Source organism: Ammospiza nelsoni, chromosome 8, assembly GCF_027579445.1.
Source record: "Ammospiza nelsoni isolate bAmmNel1 chromosome 8, bAmmNel1.pri, whole genome shotgun sequence".
NCBI lineage: Eukaryota > Metazoa > Chordata > Aves > Passeriformes > Passerellidae > Ammospiza > Ammospiza nelsoni.
The window spans coordinates 18072151-18080603 of record NC_080640.1 but is presented as its reverse complement, the minus strand read 5'-3'; the positions used below and the strand labels follow the sequence as shown (position 1 = coordinate 18080603).

The 8453-nt window shown below is 44.2% G+C and overlaps 1 protein-coding gene across 3 annotated transcripts in view; it reads left to right on the top strand.

Annotated features, from left to right (window-relative positions):
• Window positions 1-438: 438 nt before the first annotated feature.
• Window positions 439-8453, top strand: part of MAPK8 (mitogen-activated protein kinase 8) — a 32936-nt gene continuing 24921 nt past the window's right edge. For all 3 annotated transcript variants that reach the window (XM_059477454.1, XM_059477456.1, XM_059477455.1), the window contains exon 1: window positions 439-505. The gene's annotated coding sequence lies outside the window, so the exon portion shown is untranslated. The remainder of the gene's footprint in view (window positions 506-8453) is intronic.

Here is an 8453-nt window from a genome sequence, read left to right as displayed (position 1 = left end):
GTTGCCGAGGCCCGAACGGTGTCAGCGAGCAGCACCCATGCCAGGCTGCGAGGGAAAGTGCCAGCCGCTGGCACGGAGCGCCGGCCAAAGGCCTGAAAACATGCAAATATTTCATGAAAGCCCCAGCAGGAAGAGAGCTCTGGCTACCAGGCGTAATCCAGGAAAGGAATCGCTCCAGGGAAAGGGCGCGGAGGAGGCAGAGCGATGCTGCTGCCCAGCGGGGATGCGAGGGCCGCGGTGCCAAAGCCCCGCAGGGACGAGGTGGGAGCCAGGCGGGCCGGGGGCGGTGGGGACCGGGGGCAGCGGGAGCCGGGCGGGCTGGAGGCGGTTGGGCCGGGCCCCGGGCCCCGGGCGGGCGGGCGGCGGAGCGGGGCAGCGCCGAGCCGGGCGGGGCGGGGCGAGCGCAGGGGCGGCGCAGCCGCAGCCGCGGCGGGCGGAGCGCGGAGCCTGTGCGCGGCCCGGGGCCGGCTCATTACTCAGCGGCCGAGGCCGGAGGCGGTGGTCGGTGAGCGGGGCCGGGGGCAGCCCTCGGGAGCGGCGGCGGGCGGAGGGCAGCGGGGCGGCGGTGCAGTGCCGGGGCGGGCGGGACAGCGGCCGCGCCGCGGGGCCCGGGCCGGCCCGGGCGGTTTTGTTTACGTTTCGGCGGGCGGGAAGGGAGCCGGGGCCGGCCGTGCCCTTGCCCTGGGGCGGGCGGCGGTGCGGGGCGCTCCGGCCCGGTGACCTTCCGTGCCTGCTCGGTGCCGGGGGAGCGGGAGAGGTGCGGGTGGATCATGGCGGGGACCTCTTTGTTGGTGTGGCAGGAGGGGCAGGAGGCTCGGCGCGGGGCTCCTCCTCCCGGGAGCGGGGGCACCCGGGCAGGCCGGGCTGGCCGCTCCGTGCTCGGGGAAGGAGCGTTATAGGGCGGGGTGGTGGGAATGCAGCCCTACCGTGACCTTGTTCTTAAAAATGCCTCTTAAAGCAAAAGATACAAAGATACTTCTCTGGGATAATGTAACTGCTCTAGATGCACGGGCTGGCGGTGACCGGCAATGTCTGTAATTCTTTTGCCTTTTAATTCTTAAATTTCTTTCAAAGGGGGTGAGCTGTCCCTTTGCAGTATTTCTTTTGCTTTTGATTTCTGTGTCGTTACATCCAGCTTTCCTTCCTGTTTCTTTATGCCTTTCTGCCTGGAGCAGTTCCATCAGTGAAGTTTGATCTGAGCTTCTTTATTAACCTACAAAAACAAATTCCACTTGATTATTTGTTCCACTCCCTAGCTACAATAATGGTTTTGCACATATGGTGTGGTGTTGAACAGAACTGTTGTACAGAACAGCCTTGCTGAAGGCTTTCAGGCAATCGACAAATTCTACACGCTTTGGCCTATCTGATAATACAAACACAAAGGGTGTTATGCTTGTTCGAGGATGGAAAGTATTACTTGCCCTAGGGTATGTGCATGTGCAATTGAGCAAGCCTACTCATTGCAGCTGGGTTTTACTTACAGGTGTGGAGATGGTATTGCAGTCAGGTGAGACCTCTGAGACCCTCTCAGTTCTGGAGGTGCCAACAAATGCACTTGCAGGGCAGAATAGGAACTGACGTGCGTGTCTGCGGGAATATCCGTGTGTTAGATAACTTGGAAATGGTTTAAACTGTAACATGAAATGAATCTGGGCCAAACTTATTTAAGGGTGCTGTCAAAGTGATTTCACTGACTTGAGTGTTCCTTGTATATAACGAAGGGAAGCTCTTGATTCTTCTAATTGTAGCTAATAAAAATGTTGAATTTCAGATAGTCCTCTGCTTTGATCTCAGTCTCTTGGCACAGCCATTTTCCCGTTTGCCCCACTTGATTCAAAGATGCGTAATCCAGGCTAGTTTAATGGTGGGATGCATAACATGGGATGCCAGGGCAGGGACCAGACACATTGCAGACTGCCTGCAGAGCTTGATGGTTTTCAAGGCTAGCTGGGGAAAAGTGCAATAGGAGAAGAGAAATAGAGAAGTGTCTGCTGAACCAAAACTAATTGCAGAGGATGTACTGAGTTGTACTCTGAAACAAAGCATTTTAATGTTTTCTACTGCAGAAGTTCCCAAGGTTTCTCGAGCAGTGGCTTGCATGAGCTTTCAGTGTAGTCTTGTAGGCTACCATATACTTCATGGAGACTTCTAAATCAGAAATATTAGTAAGGTGATCTAAGAGGGTTCCAGGTCCTGCAGTTTTTGGGCTGTGTGGTTTAGGCAGTTGTGTGTGGATTTTGTATTTTTACTTTTAACCCTGCTCTTTAAGGACCAAGTCTTTTGGTGGCTTATTAGGTGTGCAGGTGTAAGCTTCTTTGCAAATGCCTTGGGTAGAATTGTTATGCAAATATTAAAGAATAAATTTTTCAAGATGGTAACAACTGAATTTATTTTCTGCCTGTTATTTACCCGAAATGGCTATTTACTATATATATATATATATATATGTTTTGGGTTTCTTTTCATCCTTCCTCAACTGCCTAAATTATTTGAACGAAAGATGCATAGAAACTACACATTTAGCTCCTCATTTCTGAAGATTGATCCAGCATTCTGGACAAATATATATGTCCTTTTTAATAGTCCCCTGAAAAATATGGTGTGCTATTTCTTAACCTTCATTTCCCACCCTCCTAATCCCTCTCCTTGACAACAAAAGGGCTCTGTATGTATAGAGTTTTACTGTATTCGTTGTTTTCTCTATATGTTTCTCTATATATAGTGTTTGGAAATTAGACCAATCTTGTTTTGAGCCTTGCTGTTTTTTAATAAAGGTTAAATGTTTGTTGCTGTAAATGGTTCCTTTAAGAAACCCCTTAGTCCTTAATTCAAAACCTGCAGAAACAAGCTTCCGTTTATGTTATGGAAAGATGTCTTGGCATTTGAAAGCTCTTTAAAAATCCAGTTGAGCCTACTTGTGTTGCTTGCCTGCTGTGAAATTCACCACAGTTTTGCCATGGACTCTGAAATACTTTTTAAGGTATTCTTGTGAGTGAACAGATAACGATCTTGGTGTGCCAAGCTTATAATTAACAACTACACATTTCTCCTTAAATGATCTTTTCTTTTAAGTTATTAAGGATTAATTCTTGATTCTTTTTCTGTTCAAATTGATTGCCTGTAAGCTTGATACTAAAACTATTGTTGCCCGTACTGTCATTTTTATTGTTGGATAAATGCTACTTGATATGTGAACAGATGGGATGCTTATTAATCATTCTTAGCTGAATATTGCAGACTAATGGTAAAATGAGGACTGACAGAAAAATATACTTCAGCTCAATGGTCACTTGTGTTGGTAACAAAGCAAATACTGTATACGAGCTCATTTGTGTGTATACTTAAACCAAAAGGGCACACATTGATTCTGCAGTGCTACTGGACAGCTTGTTTGCTGTAATTATTGATTTTTTGAGTGTTTAAGAAAAAAAAGACTAGCACACAATTCTGACAGTCTTCCATTACTGATACTATACTAAGAATTTTTTGATTTATATATATATATATACATATATATATAAAGTGTGCAGGAAAGTGTCTTAACTCAGTATTTATTCTTTGACCTGTGAACTATGGCTAAAGTGTCCCATTATTGTAGTCTATATCCATTGAAGCATTTACCTTTCTCCTTATCTGCTGAACAAATGTTGAAATGTCTCAAGTCTGGTGTTTTGATATTTGTGAAATAAGAATGATGAACAGGGACTATCCTGTTTCTCACTGGAATCTCAAAAGTAATGGAATTGCCCAGGTTTATAAAATGAAAGTGGTTCTTCAGCTGTTGGTTGCTGGCAGAAAGGATCTGGAGTTCCTGCTGGGCAGGAGTCAGCACTGTGCCCCTGTAGCCCTGAAGGGTGATTACTGCCTGGGCTGCAAGGGACAGGGAGGAGCTGTTCCCAGCTGTGACACTCCCCTGCAGGGCTGCTGGGGTCACACACACCCCCCTGTGGGAGAGACACACGGGGCAGTCCAGCCCTGGCTTCTGCAGGTGGGTGCGGGCTCGAGTACCTGAGAGTGCACAGAGGACTGGACCTAAGGGAGAACATCATTGCTGCATTTTACCTGCTTTAAGCAAGGGGTTAGAGAGGTGATGGAGCCACTAGCCCCTCTGAATGAATCAATGGCTGCAAGACATAAAAATGGAAGTTTCAGTAGGTTATGAGGGGAATGAATGTCTTAGTGTAGCAGTCAGCCCCTCTTATTGGATCAAGGTCCCATAAGGGCCATGAAGTCTTCATCCATACAGACTTTAGACTCAACAAGGTCCAGAGCAGCCTGAGAGGATACCCATTTGAAGTTCTACTTGTTTTGTAGATAATCTACAGAGGTTGCTTCCAAGCCATATTCTAATCCTACAGTTTATGGATTTTAAATGTATTTTCCAAGTAGTTTGAGGAAGTTGGGAAAACAAAGGCATGGTGATTTAGGTAAACCTGGTTACTCAGCACTGTTACAAGTTGTGAAGGGAAGAGCCGTGAGTTGAGATGAGCATCTTAGTTCAAGTCTGATGGTGGCAATATGTATTTTTCTGCCCTGCATTGAACTTCCCAGCTGACTAGGCAAGAAGTGCTTCCAGGCTAGCATAAAGGCCAAAAAAAAGGCTTACAGTACCTGTCATGCCTGTGATCACCATAATGGACTTAGAAACCCATCTGCAAAGAAACAGCAGGCAGTCAACAGCCTGGTAGCCAGCTGAAGTTAGTCCAGGTCTTGCTCTCTGTGTTGGAGGAACAAGTTAGCAGCTTCTGGGTGGGTGATGGTTCCTTGTGCTTAGCTGGAGTGTGGTTATCCCAGCAAGCGGCTTCATGGAGCCAACCAGCTCTGAGTTCCAGCTGGTCACAGTAGCAATCTGTCACTGCAGACAGGCAGGACTAATAGCAGCTGGAAGAAAGGAACAGGGCCATAAATCTCTCTTCAATGCTTCTGCTGCCTTGAGAAAATGTCCTGCATCTCTTTTGTTTCTGGAAGTTCTTACATATTTGTCTCTTTAGCAAAACCAACCAGAGGTCTTAGTGAAAGTGAGGTGAGCAATACAGACAGTTACAACCCAGAGTGAGTGTTTTGTATCTTAACAAAGCAGCTGTCCTGGTATGAACCTGTAGTATTTTAATATGTGAATGCAGCTGCTCATGTGTGACTCTTGAGAGAATTGTGTAGGAAAGCTGGTGTTAAGGATGGCATGTGTTTTAGAATCCTAGATGTGTTCTTTAGTAGCTTTAACACCTAAGATGATGTTGCAGTACCATGTAAAAATACACAGTTTTGAAGATGTAATCCTAATGTTAAGTTTTCTATGGAAAGAGTAAAAGTGTATGCCATGGCTGACATGCCAACCAGTATAACTCTTGGTAAATTCTGCATTGTTCATTGCATTTTGGGTGGTGTCAAACATCCTGGTCACCTTCACTGAAAAGCAGTAGCATGATGAACTAAAAGAGGTTTATTAGAAAGGTGTGGGCTAGGTTCACTTGTTTAATTTCATGCCAAGAAGTGAATGCTCAGGAGACACACAGTAAGAGGAAGGTCCTTATGCACGGCAGTGGCTCATTTAATGAGCAGTGAAGCCTTCCAGCAGTGGGTGACTTTTATTTGCACAGTTGCAGCAGTACAAAACTCATCCTTGTTGAACAATAGGGTTTCTTTTGCCTTTTTTTTAAAAAAAACATTACAAGGTTCTTTCTTGTGCTACTTAAGTGTCAAGATGGCGGAAGAAAAAAGACAGTTCAGTTTATGATAAGATTATATTGGACATAAAAAGGTTTTGTTAATACTAGCATGGCATTGTGGGAAAATCACAAAACCTTGATGTAATGAGGGATACTTTATTCTCCCCGTATTTTAGTTTATTTGAAATTCTTCTTAGTTTTCTTCAGAAGATCTCTCATCACAACTCTTTGTAGGCATATCCACCAGGGCTAGTGTACGGTGCACAGCAGTGCTTCTGAAGGCTAATATTCTTATTTAAAAAATGGAAGTTCTCAAACTCTTCCTATTTTTGGGAACTTCTGCCATATGGTAAGGCATATTTGTTTTGGGTCAGCTGGCCTAGTTTTGTGCCCTCTCAGGATCTTGCCCACCCCCAGCCCCTTGATGAGGGCAATGTTGGAGAGCTGATGCTGCCAGCTCTGCTCAGTAAGAGCCACAGCTCTGGTGTGTTCCCAACCCCTCTGTAGCTGCCAGGGCAGAGCACAGCACTGTGAGGCTGCTGTGGGAGAAGGAGCTGCAGCTGAGCCAGGCCCAGTAGAGGCTGTTAGCACAGAGGTGTTCCAGCACTCCTGGCTGGGCAGCCTTGGCCGCAGCGTGTCCGTCCTGGTGCTGGCTGGCATTGCCTCTGCTGGACTTGGAGGAAGCTGCTGGCAGCTTCTCACAGAAGCATCCCTGTAGCCCCCTGCCACCAACACCTGGCCATGCAAACCCCATGCCCTGGGGTACAGCATCAGGCACTACTGAAGTCTAAGAGAAATGGGACAACAGAACAGACTGTTGCTGTTAGTAGTTATTGGTGTAGTTTCCTACAAATTACCCAGAAAGTAGTTGCTTTATTTAGAAATGTGCTGCCTTCCTCCCCACCCTGCTCCCAAGAAATTGTGTAAAGTACTGTATTGTGTTACAAGAAGATCTCTGAAGGAATTCTTAGTGCTGAAGCTGTCATGTGTTCAAGTTTTCTGTTCCATTCTAAAGCTCTTATTGTAGAGGTATTTCATGCCAAATACTTTAGACAAGATTTCATAGCACATTAATCTGCTTGTATTTCACAGATAAATGCATGAATTAACAAAAGTAGCACATTCATAATTGGATTCTAAGTTTTCGTAGCTGGGATTAGAAGTTAAAATTAATGTAGTTTTAAAGCATTCAGAAAACTTTTTTCCCAGCTGTTACCCAAATCCTTCCTTCCTCTAATGTTCTATAGCTATTGTCCTCCTGATCACTGATATTTAATTACTATTTTAGGTCACTTGGTATCTGGTATCTTTTGTTTACTGTTGTTCTTGAAAACAATTAAAAAACCATTTAATTTTGTTTTTTGCTGAAACATTTAGCTTTTATATGCTTTTTTTTCCCCCCTGCAAAAAGAGGTTAAAGAACAAGCATTTCCTCCCACTCCAGGATTGCTCTCAGGGCAGGATTCTGCTTCTAAACTTGTGCAGATCTGATTGAGGCACTCTGAGTTATATTCACTGGTTTATTTTGCTGATGGTTTGCCTCTGTTGCTGTGGCAGTGGTCACTGGATGTGCAGAGAGCTACCATATGAAGGGAAGCCTTTGTGGAATGGTGGTAGTTAGCACAGCTGAAACAGTCTTGTTTCAGATTAGTAATTTATTCTTTTCCTGTCAATTTCAAGTTATACCTGGTTATGTTTTTTCATGTACCTGAGTGAGCTGAATGGGCCAGGACACATGATTGTGTGAAAAGGGATCTAGGTAAGGCAACATGGAATGGCATTCCCTAGAATGCAGTGGTTTCAGTCATGGTTTAGGCATGATTATGATTAAACATGTTTTCTGGGTCCAGCAGCAGGCACTTAGATTGCACTTCTGACAGTTAAATCAGATGTTTGAAATAGAACAGTTTGTTGAACTGTTGCTGTACTGAATTTTCACTGATTTCAAATTTTAAGAGCAGTATTTACAAAAAACCAAACCAAATTAAATTGCCAAATAGTGCCCTGCATTAAACCTGAATATTTTAAGCTTTGAAAAACATGCATACCTTGATTTTCTCCCCATTTACCATTATTTTCTATAATCTTTTCTTTGAAAAAGGATTAAGGAATTGGAAGATCCTTGTCTTATCCTATTATTTCTGAAAAGGAGAGTTTTGCTAAGAATAGTCTTTTAATCTCTTGTCATAACAGCTTCTTTACCAAAATGTAGAGTTACACAAGTTTTCTTTTGTTGAAGCTATTGTGGTTTATGATTTCTGTGACAAAACTGACCTGGAAGACACAACATCTTGTATTATCATATATTATGATAATAGGATTTGTCATGGAACCAATCTGTAGTGGAGTTTCATATGACATTACACTGAAGAAGCTGTAGAGCTGTTCTCCTATCAGATGTAGCACAGCAGAGTTTGCAGAGTGATTTGCAGAGTTTTTGCTGTAAATATAGCACTACTCATTCTGATCATGCTTGTTCTAGAAAAATGCTACCTAATAAATTCCTTCATGGTTAAAGTCACAGTCCAGGAGTCAATAAAAAAAGTCAAGAGGAAAGGTTGGATGAGAATCTTCATCATTAGAAATGCCAGTTTTCAGGCTGGTGAGTATTGCATACTGCAGCCTGCCTCATTTACAGCCTCCTGGCATTTGAATCTAAAACCCTCTTTAAAGGGAATGGAACATACTTTTCTAAAACAGTCTCTGCTGATGTCTAATGACTTAATAAAACAAGAATATATAAGAATATATGGACTCTGCGGTGTATTCTATTGCAAATACATA